General features: G+C 41.0%; 1 protein-coding gene across 2 annotated transcripts in view; it reads right to left on the reverse strand.

Annotated features, from left to right (window-relative positions):
- The window catches only part of LOC137376248 (ras and Rab interactor 2-like), a 182,336-nt gene extending 166,374 nt beyond the window's left edge, over positions 1 to 15,962 (reverse strand). Inside the window, exon 1 of one of the 2 annotated variants that reach the window (XM_068044414.1) lies at positions 15,879 to 15,962. The gene's annotated coding sequence lies outside the window, so the exon portion shown is untranslated. The remainder of the gene's footprint in view (positions 1 to 15,878) is intronic. The other variant, XM_068044416.1, reaches the window with a different exon arrangement.
- Positions 15,963 to 18,360: the final 2,398 nt, after the last annotated feature.

Here is an 18,360-nt window from a genome sequence, read left to right on the forward strand (position 1 = left end):
TAGCACAATCCAATTATTCAAACAGAGCATGAAACACTTGCTCTGCTGTTTGGGATCACAAGGTTCCACATCTACCTGTTCAGTAAGCAGGTCACTGTAGAAACTGACCACAAACCACTGGAGATGATCTGGCACAAACCATTGATAAGCGTACCACCACGACTACAGGTGATTCTTAATGAAAGTACGGGGTACGATTTCGACGTCTGCTGCAAACCAGGTACCAAAACAGTTACCTCTAATACGTTGAGCAGATTGCCAAACCCAAACAAGAATGAAGAAGTTCCACTGGATCTACAAATAGACAGCATCGAGGTGGAAGATGTGCTCAAAATCGATTTAATGCATTTTGGTCAGCACAAATGTGATCAACTACGATGAGAAACAGCCAATGACCCACAATTGAAGGCACTGTGGAGAGTCATCATAGAAGGTTGCCCTGATATGGTAAAAGAGGTGCCAGGAACCCTCAGATGCTGTTGGCCTTATAGAGATGAACTCAGTATCTCGAGAGGCGTCACCTTCAAAAGAAAAACAAGTGATTGTGCCCAAAGCTCTCCAACAGGACATCTCGTCACAACTTCACCAAGGCCATATGGGCATAGAGCGAACAAGGTGACTGGTACGAGACACTGTTTAGTGGCCAGGGATCAATAATGACATTAAAAGATTAGTGAGGATGTGTGAGGCATGCCAGAGCCACCAGCCACAAAAACACAAAGAACCTCTACACCCTCATGTGATTCCGTCAGTCACTTGGTCCAAAATCGCCACTGATCTATGTTCCGTGAATGGAAGCGACTTTATCTTAGTCATCGATTATTTCTCCAAATTTCCAATTGTCAGACAGGTAAAAGACACCTCAAGCGCGGTCGTCGCAGATACATTGAGTGCCATATTCAGTTTAATCGATGCACCTGAAGAAATTATTTCAGACAATGGGCCAGAGTAGACAGGCAGACCTTTCAGAGATATGTACACCAAATGGGGCATAAACCATGTGACGTCCTCACCAGATTACCTTACATCTAATGGTCTTGCTGGTTAAATCACCTATACAGAAGTGTAGGGCAATGTAACAATTTTTTCATGCTACACCTCAGAGCTACACCTATGGATATGGGCTTGCCGTCACCAGCAGAGATCGTGTTTGGCAGACAAGGGCGAATGATCCTGCCAAGCCATCTTCTGTCCAAATTCTCTGAGATGCAGGAGACACCGCTCAAACAACGAGAGAGAATGAAGATGGTGCATGTCCGACATGCAGAAGCGGAACTACCTCAGCTACACCAAAAGAAGTTCTACTCTTGAAGTTCTGCTCTTCTCTCCGACAAGTTCTGAAGTGTGCCATACTCCAATTATGCACAGCGGACTCGAAAGAGCACACTCCAACGATGAGTGTGTGACGGAACAACTGGACGACAACCAACACACTGATAACACGTCTGCAAACCAAAAACAGCCAAGGGCGAAATCCACATCCCCAGAGAGTTATACCATAACGAGATCTGGAAGAGTTGTCAAACCACCGAAATGATATATGGACTCTTAAGCTTCTGCATGTGTAAATTTCATAATCTCTGTCCCTATGTAAATAATTTTGATGTTATCCAATTTTATATGCTTTTAATTGTAGCGTGTGGGACTTATCTTTGGAAGGAAAGGGGTTGTTGTGTGATCGCTTCTTGAGTGATGTCTTTTAAGAATTCAGTATGCTAATGAGCTAAGTGCCAGAATGTACTCATGTGACTGTAACTGTCTAGACAAAGGCTTTGTACATAGTTTGCTCTGTATTGTATATAATTATTATTAAACCTGTTTGAGATCTTCAAGGAATTTCCACGTAACTCATTACGTTACTTAAGAGAACACAAAGAACATGATAATTATGGCATATATTAAACTGTTGCCACACAATAGGAAATTCTAATGAATGCATTTCATAAATTAAATTGTAGCCATTCCAACATTGGGATATTCCAGTTAATTAATGGACGTTCAGGGCCTGTGAATTGAATTTGCAATGATAATGAGACTGGGGTCCAAGATGCACATCAATCATGTCTACATAATATTGTAACAGAATGGGTGGATGATGGCAATATGCTTTCTTAAAACATTCTAACTTCCATAAAATACTTGATATAGGACTCACACAAATACTCAACCTTAATGTGAAAGCTCCTGGGATTGAGAAGTAAGTTTTAAATGGATAATTAATTGATTAAACAAAGAGTTCTAATAGTGCACTTTCAATTGGACAATTGTGACGAGTGTATTATCCTCAGGTCCAGGCCTTTGGACTTTGACTACTTTCAGTATTTACAAATCGTCCTGCTGTGGTAGTGAAACAGGACGCCTCAGATTTCAGAGCTGGCTGAAATTTTGCAGCAAACACTGGCTAGTATCATCATAGTTTATGGCAGCAGTGCCAAGTGAAATGAGTGTGGCAGGACGTAAAAGAAGAAATCCAAAGGAACTGATACTAATACTATAAGAAGGATTAGTGAGTCAACATATGGAGTATTTCAGTTCATTTTCATGACAATATAATTGAGATCTTACAATGGTTTTAAAGAGAGTAACAAAGGTGGTTTCAGACTTAGATGATTGAACTATGGACAGTGTGAAGAGTATTAAAATTATATTCCCTGCATACAATTTCCCAGTAATCAATAGCTAATTTGATAAAATTATCAAAGTAAATCTCCCACAGCATGTGGCCATATGTAAAAACATAAACCTACCATTTTACTCCAGATCAGCAGTGAGGAAGTCAACACGCATAAACATTTCCCATTATCTTTCGATAGAGGTGATAACACAGAGAGAGACAGAGAATAAAGAAGGAGCGAAAACTAACAAACTTGCATTTATATACCGCCTTTTACAACCTCCGACAGTGCAGCACTCCCTCAGACCTGCACTGGAAAATCAACCAAGATTATGCACTTAAATTCTGACTCAGCAGCAAGAATGCTACCACTGAATCAAGCCTGCCAGCTTGGATTATTAGGAAAAAAAGGGGAGGTTAAAGAGGGATGGTGGATAGTCCAACTGGAGGTAACAATTGCACTAAAAGGTTCAGGAAAGAGAATTGTTTATATAGCAGTCCTTAAATCTGAAAAGCATCTCAAGAGCTCTTTAAAATAAATAAGATACATGATGGACAAAGATCATAGGAAAGGGAGAAAGAAATGGAGAGATTAGGGTAAGGAGTTGGTGGCTAAACTAAAAAAAAAGGGGAAGGAATGGAAGTTGGGAATATTGAAATAAAATGATTTTGGTAAGCGAACAAATGTGAGTTAGGAAGCTAAGCTCAGTGCTGAGCAGGATGCCAAGGTTTTAGACTTCCTCAAATAGCTTGAAATAGCAACCAGGAAGGTTGCTGGAACGAAGGCGGGAGGTTTAGATATGCTAAAGTGAGCCAAAACGGATGGCATTGGTCCTGTCAATATTCGCTGGAGGAACTTTTGGTTCATCAAAATCTTGGTATCAGACAAGTAATTTCACAGCATGGCAAAAACCTTTTGAATCAATAGAGAAGGCAAAGTTTAGATGGGCATCATCAGCAAATTTGTAAAAGCACATTCTGTGCTTCTGGATATCATTGAGAGAAACCAATAATACATTGAATAGGAGGGAGTCATGGATGAATCCTTCAAGTACACAATGAGGAGCATAATGCTTTGGCAGCTGTAAAATGCCTGTTAAGCAGGAGCAGGACAAGACAAGAGCAGTGCAATAGAGATACACTGCAGAGAAGAGGCATTGATTGAGGGTGGGCTAAGTGACTGCATTGAAGATGGCAGAGGTGCCAACGAGGACAAGAAGAGATAGGGAGTCATGAACACAGTCACACAGAATGTCCTTTTTGATTTTGCCAGTACAGTCTTGGTCCTATGGGCAGGGAACAGAGAGACGCCAAAAGAAAAACACCCCAAATGAGGTTGCAAGCAACATGTTCTAAATATCTTAAAACAGGAAAAGCATGAGATAAAAAGACAGCTGGAATGCATGGTGGGGTTTAGGATACTTTTCTTTTCTTAAAGAGAACAGCAGCAGATTTGAAGGAGATGGGAACATGCCAGACAAAAGAAACAGGTTAATGACTTCAGCAAGTCGGGTAGAAGGGGCGATGTTGGGTGGTCATGAGCTGGGGTGGAAGGGAATGAAGAGAGCAGGTGGTGGGCTTTATGGATGGGATGATTGAGCTGAGGGAAGAAGCTGCAAAGAACTGAACTGTTGAGGAGAGTTAGGTGGAAGACTGATAGGGAAGATGGGAGTTTAGAGGAATAGGGTAGTCAGATGAGCTAAGCACCATCCCAACTACAGAAGGGGAGAAAGACAGATGCAAAATACCATCAGAAACGGGTATTATCTGAAGCCTAAAGTATTTAAAGCATAATTAATTGTGTTCAAGTATTTAAATGCTTGACTGAAAACAATCCCTATGATGTGTGAAAATTACAAGCTTTCCCTTATTTTGTCTTGAAAAAGTTTGGAAAGGAATTTTATGCAGTCAATCCTGTATTGCTTTGAAAGTTGTTTTTTTTTTGCAATGACTCTCAAGCAATCCATTTCACATTCTCTTCTTTATTCAGTCACAACAAACAAGCCATTACATTCAGTCTTTGTCCCTGCAGGAGCTATAGGAAAATGATAGCATGTGCAAGTGCACCAATGATCTCTTACTCAAAGTAAAATACAATATGCAGGCAGGCAATAGTAATGTTCAATAACCTGTACGAAAAAGGATTAGGACATTAGACACATCCTTGACTGGCACATCTTGTCCCTGAGCACTCTTAACCATCCATCTCCACCATCCAAAGGTCAACAGCAAAATTACCCAACATTGTCACGTCATGCCGAAAGAGCAAATTACCTGCAAACCTACCACTACACTGTGATCTTCTCCTGTGAAATTTAATCAAAAGGTTAATTTGTCAAATGCTAATGAGTATGCAAGAACCATCTGAGGTGTTGCTACTCTTTTATTTAAGAGGAACAACTTGGTGACAGACGTGATCACCTGACAAATTATATCACAGCAAAAAGTCCAGCAAAGTGCAGGCTAGATCAGTCAATTTATCAATAAACATGGCTGCAAGGTGAGTACACCTGTTCCACCAACTGTATGGTTTTGTCAAACAGTAGTCATGTGTATTTTTTTAACATTATTACTCCATTGGAAAGTCGAGTAAACTCTTAAGACAGCAAGCAAAATAAGTTCTTGTGCTCGAGTGCTGCATTAGTATGCACATATGCTGTGCTACTGCAGAAATTATTTAATAGTGGCATAGCACTTATGATCATTAATTGCCAATTTTAAAATCTGTTTCAGGTTTTATTTCTTGAGTAAAAAAAAAGTGGAGAAAATCAGTGGGAAACAAATTGGGTCCCAATAAAAACCTGGGTGTGTACCAGGTCATTTTATTAGTATGTATTGCATTATTGCATATGCTGCACTTCAATACATCAGTATACCCTGACATCCAATACATTACACCATCAAAAACTCAAGAAGATAAACAAAGGAGTAAAATAAGAGAGTGAATAAGTGAAAAGGCAACAGGCATGAAACAAAAAAAAAAAACAGTATGTGGAAAATTATAGTAAATAATAAGACTAGTAGAGGTAAGAATACAAAGCAGAAAAATAGGAAGAAATTATGAAAATCTAGGCATTTAGAAATTTAACAGATCTCGAAAATCTCCTTTTTGGATTCTCAAATAACTTCTAACAATGAAGGGAAACATCTTTTTTTCAGCCATATCATGTGTGCCCTGAAGAATTTATATTCTGCCACAAGAATCAGATTTCACCACTATGTCAAGCTTCCGGGGTGCGTTGGTGATAACTTTAGAAAACAGGGAGAAGCTGATTGAAGAGAGTGTGATTTTTAATACCAAATAACATTTGCAGCATTATGGATGGGGTGTAAGAGAGATTGCACAAGCGTCAAGGCTTTATTGCTTTTGGACAGTGAAGTCACAAAGTTCAAATGAAAATAACAGCCACCAGCACATTTATGGCAGGATAAGATTAAGATTGGATTGACATGAAACGAGATGGAGTGAGAGAGATGAAAGTCTGCTGCCAGAAAAAGCAGAAATGGGTCACAAAAGTGCTTCAAGCATTGCATAATTAAACAAGCTCTTAAAACTTGAAATATAGTCATACTGTTACTTTTGCATCAAGGGAAAGGGGTTTCAGTCCGCAATAACACAAAGTAGCAACATAACTCGCCAGTCCTAATCCAACTCCAGAACATCCTAATTCCCAACAACGTTGGACTACCTTCAAGAGTTTCTTTCATTGTTTTGGTTCAACAATATGTGGAACATAATTCCAGTGCCCTGTGAAGAAGGGATGGCAAGGGTAGACAATCTTTTTTTAAAACCTGAAGAACCTTTTTAAACAATTTGCCTAAAATAAAAGACTATTGGGAGCCGCAAGATTAAAATTCAGCATTTCTAAAACAAATACATGGCAAATTTCCACCTGGCACTGGTAGAATGCACAATTTGCACATATAAATAAAATGCACGTACTGAATTTATGTATAAATAGGAAAAAATTGAAATGAACATAGACCTAACTGAATTATTGCTTTTTTGTTTTACTTTTTGTTTGTCTTTTTTTGATTTTATTTCTTTGTATCTCCAATACATGCATATTCAGGTGCTTATCCCCACAATAAGCTCCATTGGCTTCTCCTGCTCTGGTAAATGGCTCAAGATCTTCATCCTTGCCTTCAGTCCCTTCTTGGCTTCTCCTTTTGCTATCTTAACCATCTCCTCTAGCTGGCATTTTTTTGTGGATGCTCACACTAGCTTACTATTATTTCCTTGCTCTCTTTATCAAGTATTGTCCTGCTCTACTTTAGCCATGACCCTGCAGATATCAACCTAATGGAGCACCTAATTGCTTGATGTAAATAACTCTCAAATAATACTCATGATAGGATGTTACATGCCTCACAAATGTCACATTGTCCTCCAAGCCCTAGTCCCTCAAGCCACAACAGATCAATGAATTTTCTACTAGCACAACTCACTGCACAGCAGCATACCCATATTTTGTTTCAGTTTCAAAGACCATTGAGTAATTTATCACTGGCTGGAGAAACACAACTTCCTCCATTGACATAGGGGATATCTTCAATCAGATCTTGTTGCCATGACACTAGTTGCATTAAGTTCTCGCACATGGTCTTTACAATGACATTTTTTGGTGCTACTTTGTGCTCAAGCAGAGTGATTTTAATGCTGGACACCCAGATAAGGTATAACATGGTTAAGTGTACACATGCTCTGCTCCAACGTGTCTTAGTCCCAACTCCAGGTTTCCCTTCAAGGCAGCAGTGTGACAAATTTGCATCTCCAAAACCAGCCAAACTGCAGCTCCTCTTAGCGAGATACCCAGTCCACAAAAGTGCTACATTATGATTCTAGAAAAGCAATTCATGTACAACCTTTGCAGCTTATCTCAGACATAAAAGGTTTGAGCCCCCTACATCGAAAGTGGCACAACTGTAAACAGCAAACCTGATGCACCTATTGCTGTAATATAGCTCCTGCAGAGGGCCAGTGGCTTAAGAAGACCATAGACTTGAATAAATGTTATTTCCAGTGATGCTTCATGATAGCAAGGGGTATTAATGGTATTATGGCTTTGGATGTGAGACTTGTGTGTTGCTTCCTCTAAATTGTTCATTTGCACTGACCCATGATGTATAGTCATTCCTATTATTAAAATATCCTACCTGGAGCCACTAGTGTTCTCCTCGACTGAAGGGATAGAAGGTATATAAAACCTGTAGTAAGAATTCTGCAAAGTCATACACTTGATTGGCTTCCAACTATCCTTTCAAGCTCAGTGAGTTTGAATGAAAGAATGGTTTTAAGTCAACAGGAAAAAAGAGATTTGTCCACAGGTATAATTAAGTTACAGAATAATACAAGTCCTCCCTCCCCTGGATATATTACAAAATGTTTTCTCAGCCAGGACCAAACAGGAACAATATATATCTTAATAATCCATGTTTGAGAAATATGTGATTTTCTGCGGCTGAAAGTTCTACAACAGTTTAGTGGCAGCCAGCAAAAAAACAATTCATCCCTGTTCCTTCAAGCAACTGAAAGGAGGAACATTTATAGAAGCATTATTGCTGTACAAAGTTGTACATAACTGCACATAGTTTATTTCGTTTAGTTTTTTTTTTAACACTTATGTTGGTCATGATGTTGCAATTCAGAATCTCAAATTATGTAAACCAAAAAGGTTAAAGCACTGAGCAGATGTGTGGAATCATTTTTTATATTTCAGTCCCACCATTGATTTCTAACAGTTTGTAATTATTGTGATGTGAAAGGACTGTACATTTTTAACAATTCCAAAGTTCCCCAACTGATGCCATATACTGTTTCTGGCATTAAATTCAGATTTGCTGTGTAAAGATTCTGAAGGAGAATAACATGAGTTAATATCAATTTGGGTGGATGAGTCTGCCAGAGTTAATCTTGTAACACCTTGTAGCAGTTACTATCAAGCCTAGCATGTTCCAGTCATAACTTTAATCATGGACTGTATTCAACATAGAACTTTCTGGAACTGAATTTTCTTTTTAAATGAACCACAATGGACAGATGGCTGCCGTGGGTCAGGTGACATTTGCAATTTCAGCCCAAGTATCTCAAGCATCTGGAATGTTCCTAATTGAACAACCATGGGTGGAGCGCCTCCTTTGAATAGACCTACTAAGAAAAAACCATTTGTGGAATTCACACTTCCTATTGTTTGTAGTCTGACCCAAAACTCAATATCTATGGACTCCTGGACTTACTGTCTTCGAGCGAGCTGTAAGAAAACACTTAAAATCATAAGTATGTGTGAATGGCCACCATCCATCCCCACTGTGTAACAATGGCTTTGACCTTCAAATCATTCTGGCTGGACGACAGAAGTATCGATCAGGTGACCACCTGACCAAAACGCATCACAAATAATGAATCCAAGCAGCAGGGAGAGACTGAGCAGTCTGCAAACCACAGCTGCAGAGACAGCAACAAAGGCAGAACACCTATGCCTTAAAACTGGAGACAACAACATCCGAAGGTCTCCAAGCCTATCCTTTTCAAGTTCACCAGTACAGAAAACCAACCGCCTAGTGATAAGCAGTTCTGAAGAAGCGTCACTGACCTGAAACGTTAACTCTGCTTCTCCCTCCACAGATGCTGCCAGACCTGCTGAGCATTTCCAGCATTTCTTGTTTTTATTTCAGATTTCCAGCATCTGCAGTATTTTGCTTTTATTCTCCTAGTGATAAGTCTATAGGCAACTAACTTCATGACCTGGTAAAAATCTACCTCTTGTAAAGAATCCTGCAGCAACTTCAATCTACAACTCCAGCTATCGAATCCACTTAACGAGACTTCAGGAGTGAAAACTCCTTCTTCACCCGGCCTGCAACACATGCCTTTTCCCCCAGGGTGAGCCAAAATCACGTGACTTATGAAGTGGCCCTTTGTTTGTAATTGGTAAAAGTTCACTATCCTCTTTAATGGTTTTTTTTCCTCGAGCATGCGTGTGAAAGTGAGTGTGACATAGACTTTCAGGATGAACATGTGAATAAAAATAATCCTCTTTATTTAAACCCACGAAAAGTGTATCGCTGGTTATTCAAATTGGCCACACACTCAGGGGTTAAGAAACATACGTATCTTCCTTGTCAAAAATCATACTGATTACAGACAGCAAAGGGAAGGGACCTGGGGTTTCAGTTCTCTCTGAATTCTGTCCGTAACAGTTACCGACATACAGGATTCACAAATGCATGCTAACAGCTTGCCTGGTTGATCTATAAACCATCATAACATTCTGTGGAACACACACTTTATAATGCAAAGGACAAAAAATATATACTGGACAAATGCTGCAGTTCGGGGCTACAGAGACATAGGCGGGAATTTTACATTGGGCGGGAGCCCCCAGCCGTAAAGTCAGGGGCGAGCCAACCTCCTCAAGGCCTGGAGAGGTAGGCCAGCATTTTTCACTTTTCAGACCCTTATTTGGTCTTGGGCGGGACTTCCACCTCCTTGAGGCAGAAAGTCTCGCCTAATCGAGCTGGCAGCAGCTCTTAGTCCCTGCAGCGCCACCAGGAGTGAGAGGAAGATAAACCCCAAAACTCAGGTGTTTTTAGGCCTCGCCAGGGACAATTGGCCAGGATCCAGTGAAGGGGCAGGGGGGCGCGCACGAGTGTTGTGCGTTTGGGGCGGCTGGGGCTTCGGGGCAACCCTCCACAGGGCACAGGGTGCTCAATCAGGAGGGCACCCCCCCCACCCCACCCACATCCACCCAATCCCGCCTCCCACACCCACCCAGCCTGCAAGAACACCACCTGGTTTTACCAGGCTGAATTCTTGGGGACTTTGCTGTCTGGCCGTCAAGGCTAAGACACCTGCCGAGGCGGGAGGAGGCCCTCAAGTGACAGTTAATTGGCCACTTAAGGGCATTAATTGGCCTGGGGCAGGTGGGCTGATTCTCATGGCCGCCACCCCGCGTAAAATTGCTGTGGGGGCAAGAGGGGGTTGGAATGTCTCCTGCCGCCGCCACCACCACCAGCCCCTCCTTCCCCCCCACCACCCCACCCCCCAGAGTTTAAAAAATGGATTGTGTGAACTTGACTTTTCAATAGAAATTGAAATTAGGGCAACTCTCCAAAATTAAACTGCTAAACTTTCCACACTGCAAGGGCTCAGATGTAATGTCAGAATATTTAAAGGAAATATTTTTGCTAGAAGCTACTACCTGCGCTGTGCAACATCATTGGACAATAGAATGTAATACGAACATACAAATGAGGAGCAGGAGCAGACCACTTGGCCCTTCGAGCCTGCTCCACCATTCAATAGTTCATTGCTGAACTGTTTACTCCACATTTCCACCTACCCCCGATAACCTTCCACCCCCTTGCTTCTCAAGAATCTATCTACCTCTGCCATAAAAATATTGAAAGATTCTGCTTCCGCCACTTTTTGAGGAAGAGAATTCCAAAAAATTTCTCCTCATCTCTGTCTTAAATGGTGGGTGACCCCTTATTTTTAAAACAGAGACCCCTAGATCTAGATTCTCCCGCAAGGGGAAACATCCTTTCCACATGCACCCTGTCAAGACCCCTCAGGATTTTATATGTTTCAATCAAGTCGCCTCTTACTCTTCTAAACTCCAGTGGATATAATCCTAACCTGTCCAACATTTCCTCATAAGACAGCCCGCCTATTCCAGGTATTAATCTAGGAAATCTTCTCTGTACTGCCTCCAACGCATTTACATCTTTCCTTAAATAAGGAGACCAGTGCTATACACAGTACTCCAGAGGTGGTCTCACCAACGTTCTGTATAGCTGAAGCATAACCTCCCTACTTTTGTAATCAATTCCTCTCACAATAAACGATAACATTCTATTAGTTTTCCTAATTACTTGCTGTACCTGCATCCTAACCTTTTGCGATTCATCCACTGGAACACCCAGATCCCTCTCCATCTCAGAACTCTGCAATCTCTCACCATTTAGATAATATGCCTCTTTGTTATCCTTCCTGCCAAAGTGGACAATTTCCCACTTTCCCACATTATACTCCATTTGCCAGGTCTTTACCCACTCACTTAACCTATCTGTATCCCTTTGTAGCCTCCTTATGTCCTCTTCACAACTTACTTTCCTACCTATCTTTGCGTTATCAGCAAATTTAGCAACCATACCTTTGGTCCCTTCTCCCAAGTCATTTATGTAAATTGTAAAAAGTTGATGCCCCAGCACAGGTCTCTGTGGCACACCACTCATTGCATTTTGCCAACCAGAAAATGACCCATTTATGCCTACTCTCTGTTTCCTGTTAGCTAGCCAATCTTCCATCCATGCCAATATGTTACCCCGTACACCATGAGCTTTTATTTTCTGCAATAACCTTTGATGTGGCACTTTATCAAATGCTTTCTGGAAATCCATGTACAGTACATTCACTCGTTCCCCTTTATCCACAGCACATGCAACTCCCTCAAAGAACTCCAATAAATTGGTTAAGCATGATTTCCCTTTCACAAAACCATGTTGACTCTGCCTGATTAGCATGATTTTTTCTCAATGCCCTGCTATAATGTCTTTAATAATAGCTTCTAACATTTTCCCTAAGACAGATGTTAAGCTAACTGGCCTGTAGTCTTGGCAGGGGGGGGGGCACGGTGCAGGGGGAATGTGGGTTGTGATGAGGACGTAAAGAGGCTTCAATGTGATTTGGACAAGTTGGGTGAGTGGGCAAATGCATGGCAGATGCAGTAGAACGTGGATAAATGTGAGGTTATCCACTTTGGTTGTAAAAACAGAAAGCCAGATTATCTGAATGGTGATAGATTGGGAAAGGGGAGGTGCAACGAGACCTGGGTGTCCTTGTACACCCGTCGCTGAAAGCAAGCATTCAGGTGCAGCAAGCAATTAGGAAAGCGAATGGTATGTTTGCCTTCATTGCAAGAGGATTTGAGTACAGGAGCAAGGATGTCTTATTGCAGTTGTACAGCACCTTAGTGAGACCACATGTGGAGTATTGTGTGCAGTTTTGGTCTCCTTATCTGAGGAAGGATGTTCTTGCCTCAGAGGGAGTGCAAAGAAGATTTACTAGGCTGATTCCTGGGATGGCAGGATCGACGCAAGAGGAGAGATTGGGTCGACTAGGCCTATATTCACTAGAGTTTAGAAGAATGGGAGGGGATCTCATAGAAACCTATAAAATTCTAACAGGACTGGACAGGCTAGATGCAGGGAGGATGTTCCCGATGACTGGGGAGTCCAGAACCAGGGGTCATAGTCCCAGGATACAGGGTATGCCATTTAGAACTGAGATGAGGAGAAATTTCTTCACTCGGAGGGTGGTGAACCTGTGGAATTCTCTACCGCAGAAGGCAGTGGAGGCCAAGTCATTAAATATATTTAACTAGGAGATAGATATATTTCTTAATGGCAAAGGGATCAAGGGATATGGGGAGAAAGCAGGAACAGGGTACTGAATTAGATGATCAGCCATGATCCTTTTTGAATGGCGGTGCAGGCCCGAAGGGCCGAATGGCCTACTCCTTATCCTATTTTCTATGTTTCTATGTAGTTTCCTGCTTTCTGTCTCCCTCCCTTTTTGAATAAAGGAGTTACATTCGCTATTTTCCACTCTAACAGAACCTGCCCCAAATCTAGGGAATTTTGGAAAATTAAAACTAACACATCAACTATCTCACAAGCCACTTCTTTTAACACCCTAGGATGAGGCCCATCAGGGCCCAGGGACCTGTCAGCCCGCAACTCCAACAATTTGTTCAGTACCACTTCCCTGGTGATTGTAATTTTTTTTGAGTTCCTCCCTCCCTTCCATTTCCTGACTTACAGCTAATACGGGGATGTTACTTGTCTCCTCAATAGTGAAGACTGATGCAAAATTTTGTTCAATTTATCTGCCATCTCCTTATTATCCATATTAATTCTCCAGACTCACTTTCTATAGGACCAATGCTCACTTTGTTAACTCTTTTCTTTTTTAAATATCTATAGAAACTCTTACTGTCTACATTTCTAGCTAGCTTTCTCTTGTACTCTAATTTTACCTTCCTTATCAATCTTTTAGTCATTCTTTGCTGTTTTTTTATATTCTGTCCAATCTTCTGACCTGCTTCACATCTTTGTGCAATTATAGGCTTTTTCTTCAAGTTTCATACTATCTTTAACTGTTTTAGTTAACCACAGACAGCGGGTCCCAGCCTTGGAATTTTTCTTTCTCGTTGAAATGGATCTATTCGGTGCTTTCTGAAATATCCCCTTAAATATCTGCCACTGCATCACTAATGACCTATCCCTTGACCTGGTTTTGCCAGTTCACTTTAGCTAGCTCTGCTTTCACGCCCTCATAATTGCCCTTATTTAAGTTTAAAATACTGGTCTTGGGCACACTCTTCTCTCCCGCAAACTGAATGTAAAATTCAATCATATAATGATCGCTGCTAACTAGGGGCACCTTAACTATGAGGTTATTAATTAATCTTATCTCATTGCACAATACCAGGTCTAGTATAGTCTGCTCTCTGGTTGGCTCCAGAATATACTGCTCCAAGAAATTATCCCGAAAACATTCTATGTACTCCTCATCTACGCCATCGCTGCCCATCTGATTTTCGCAGTCTATATGTAGGCTAAAATCCCCCATAATTATCTCTGTACCTTTCTGACAAGCTGCCATTATTTCTTCCTTTATATCCCGTCCTAGTGTGGTTAATGTTAGGTGGCCTGTACACCACTCCCACAAGTGACTTCTTGCCTTTCTGATTTCTCACCTCTACCCAAACTGCTTCTACATCCTGGTCTCCTGAACTTGTGTCATCCCCTCTCTATTGCGCTCATACCATCATTAATTAACAGAGCTACCCCTCCACCTTTTCCAAGCTTCCTGTCCTTCCTAAACGCCATGCACCCTTCAATATTCAGGTCCCAATCTATGTTGTCTTGCAGCCATGTCTCTGTTACTTAGCAGAAAATTCTCAGATTCCAGCCAGTGGTTAATGTATTGTAAGGCTGAGAATTTAGTCCATGGAGAAAGTAAAAACTATGGTGATATATGTTTGCACACACTATTGCATAGCAACTCCCATTCCTTGCCACCCACAAAGTCAAGGGCATCATTGTATACAGGCTGAAAGCAATAGACTATCAGGAATCTTAGAATCATTAAATTTTAATTTATTTGCTTGCACCATTTCATATTAAGTTATCCTTGAACATTACAGTTATTATTCAGCGATAAGAATAGGCATTTTAATAAGTCAACAGTAACGATACATTTAAGAGCTCATAAGGCAATTTCAACTCCAGGAATTTACATAAAACAGATCAAAAACTGTGTCTAGTCCCTGCTGTCAGAGCTGATATTGCTCTACCTTTGTCTGCATTTCCAGTTAAATACAAGTCTTTGTTTCTCAATGAGTCTAAGCTTCAATTCTTCCTGAGAAATTTAATCATTTTAACAGCACTGAAAAGGAAAATAGGGCAGAGCTGCAAATCCATAAGCAAGTAAGATTTATCGTCCTCTGTAACACAAGATAACAAAGGCATCACTACAGAGAACAGTGGCACTGACAGTGGCAGAAGATTACTACACCCTGACAGTAATAAATAGCAATCAATGGCCAAATGGATCTAGGAAGGGACACACATAAGGAGTTTAACTGTGGAAAATGTAGCAACATCAACAGACATATAGATGTCATTTCTCCCATTGGTGGAGCATATTAAAATCTGAGCATTCTGCAAGCTCACATGAACACAAATATTTAAATAGGGTTAACTTTTCCTACTGAATTCAATTCAGCTATACTGCATACAAATAAGGTGTGCAAATTTATGTCATGAGAAATCAATACTGTCAAAAAATCATTTTATCAAGCAAAGAAAATCACAAAAAACTTCTTCCGAACACACAACCCCAACAATACAGAATCAGTGGTGAGACTACCTCAGCCTAAACCTACCCTACCCCCCCCCTCAACAGACATATTCTCTGACAAGACTATGGGTTCTAAATATCTCGTGGCTGGATCCACTCACTCGGGCTGGTCTCCAGGGAAACACGTCGAGGCACAATTGTGCCTTTAAACACACGGTCAGCTTATCGTCAAGTAAAATGCAGCTGAGAGAGACACGCAGCCCAGTCAAACAGCTGCTCACCCACGTCAGGACACCAAAACAAAAGACACTACAACAAAGGCGCAAACCTCTTCCTCCAGCAAACACACCAGCGCGCCTTTTAATTTCCCTCCAATGCCTCGGTCAGTGAACCTACCTGTGCCCGGGAGATGCTTCACTTGCTGCCTTCGCACTGACATCTATCCAAAGACCTGAGATTCCAGCCTTTCGCGTCGGAGCTCGCACTGCGCAAGCGCAAGCGCCACTGCACCGAGCACACATTTAAAAGAGAAAAACAAAAGTAAACTTTGCTCAAACTTTGCGAGATCACGTGAGTCCTTGGAAAAGGAGATGGGGGGGAGGATTCTGGCGCCGGCTGTTGTTGAATGCCGACTGTTTGTAAATATTGTACATTTGGGATATCTTCAACTGTGTCAGTTTATTTTAATTCCCTGGTGAAAACAGTGAACTTCTGGGAAAGCTTTTTGATTTGTAAATAATAATAATGGCAATAATAATGTTTTATTTATGGCGGGTAGGAATCAATGTGTCTGTTCAGGGAAAATCCAGGAAATGTACACGTGAAGAAAGGAAATGTTTAAACAAAATTGACTATTTCAGAATAAACAATCCCCGGGTCATGCTTTGGATATTTGAATGGGTGTTGAAAAACAAATCTAATGGTTTACTGTGGATTTCCCCCCCCCAGAACAGAAATATCATTCTGGAAATTTAAAAAAAGTCGTACCGCTTTAAGACACACTTGAGTGGTACCAGTTGTGGGATTGTGATATCCTCCCTATTTGATATTGGGAGTGGAGATCTAGATATGCTTTTAGATAGCGATCGAACTCAAGTCTACCTCAGTATTTAGCTGCTTCCTTATCCGAACAGCAGAATCAGACATTACATTTTCGCTTGCTCACACTTTGGGGTGCAGGTCGGATAGGGACACCCGCTGTATTTTCTTTCATATCTCTCTATGAAGCACCATAGGAAATTTTTCCATGTTAAAAGGCACAATACAAAGCCATGTTGTTTGTGTACAAGTAGATTAAAACGCCTTTAAGTGAGTATGGTGTTCATGAAAAAAGCGTTTGGCAAACCCCTTCTTTATTGGTGAAGGAGTTATTTTTGTAATGAGGGGGCACTCTGTGGATAAATGCATCACATGGTGTGATTGAATTCGTACCCAGTTTGATCCCTGCAGACCTGCCAAGTGCCACTAATCACAACTGGTGCTCACTTTGGGCAGGGGATGGGCAAAAACAAGAAGCTTGCTTCCAATGCTGATGTATATCACTTTCAAAAACGTGCACAAGTTAATATGCTGATCCACACATGTCAAAAGCTAGTTCCTCAATTAAAGTGGAAAGTTGTGTAAGTATTGACGCATGATTGTCAACATCTGTAGGTCACAGCTGCAGCCTGACATTTTTCTATATAATAAACAATCTGAGGCATAAGAAAGGACAATTTGACAATGTGCCAGACAGCATCAGAGCTGACACCACAGCTTTAATGACTGTATTCAGTAGAGGAAAGATCAAGGAGACAACGAGGGAACATTGGAGAGGGGAAGAAAATCCACAATCTGTCATTAAATATATATGAATTAGAATATTTTAGAAGCCAAAAATGTGGTTCATTTGTGTAATCATATTACTGTTTACTAACTGTTGACAAAAAGATTGCCAAACACTTATTATGAAGGCGGTACGTGCTTAACATTTTTCCTGGCCTTTAAGTTGATTCATGTTGCACTATTGGTATGTGACGGAATGATATCTCAAAAATTCCCACATCTGGGCAGCCACAAGAACACAGACATTGCAAGCAAATAGTTTCGATCCATGTGATTGAGTTGTGGAGCTCACCTGTGTGCCTTTGTGTTTCACAAACACATGAAAATAATTTCTCAAAACTGTTTCTACCTTCTGGGGGATATGCTTTATTACAATGCAGAATAATGTAGGACTGCAGAGTGAACTAATATATTGTCAAGCAGGCACCATTACTACCATGACTTTCTTTGTGCTTAATGCTAAATGGATTTTACATCCGCATCTAACAAGCAGTACAAAAGCTCTTAGTGTGTAAGTGTACAGCATATGTATTTAAAAAGGAAAAGAGTAAGTAAAGTGAGTGTTGGTCCTCTACAGATTGAGAATGGGGAGTTAATAGTAGATAATAAGGAAATGGCGGATGAAATGAACAAATATTTTACTTCTGTCTTCACTGTGGAGGATACTAAAAACATTCCAGTAATTGCTATAAATCAGGAGGTGGAAGGAAGAGAGGAACTTGGCGAAATTACGATTAGCAGGGAGGCTGTGCTGAGCAAACTAATGGAGCTGTGGGCTGACAAGTCCTTGAGTCCTGATGGACTTCATCCTAGGGTCTTAAAAGAGGTGGCTAATGAGGTAGTAGATGCGTTGGTGTTAATTTTTCAAAATTTGCTCGATTCTGGAAAGGTTCCATCAGACTGGAAAGTAGCAAATATAACCCCTCTATTCAAGAAGTGGTGGGGGGGAGAGGCAGAAAATAGGTAACTAAAGGCCAGTTAGCTTGACGTCTGTCGTGGGGAAGGTGTTAGAATTAAGCATTAAGGAGTCTATAGCTGGGCACTTAGAAAAACT

This window comes from Heterodontus francisci, chromosome 13 (assembly GCF_036365525.1).
Source record: "Heterodontus francisci isolate sHetFra1 chromosome 13, sHetFra1.hap1, whole genome shotgun sequence".
Classification (NCBI taxonomy): domain Eukaryota; kingdom Metazoa; phylum Chordata; class Chondrichthyes; order Heterodontiformes; family Heterodontidae; genus Heterodontus; species Heterodontus francisci.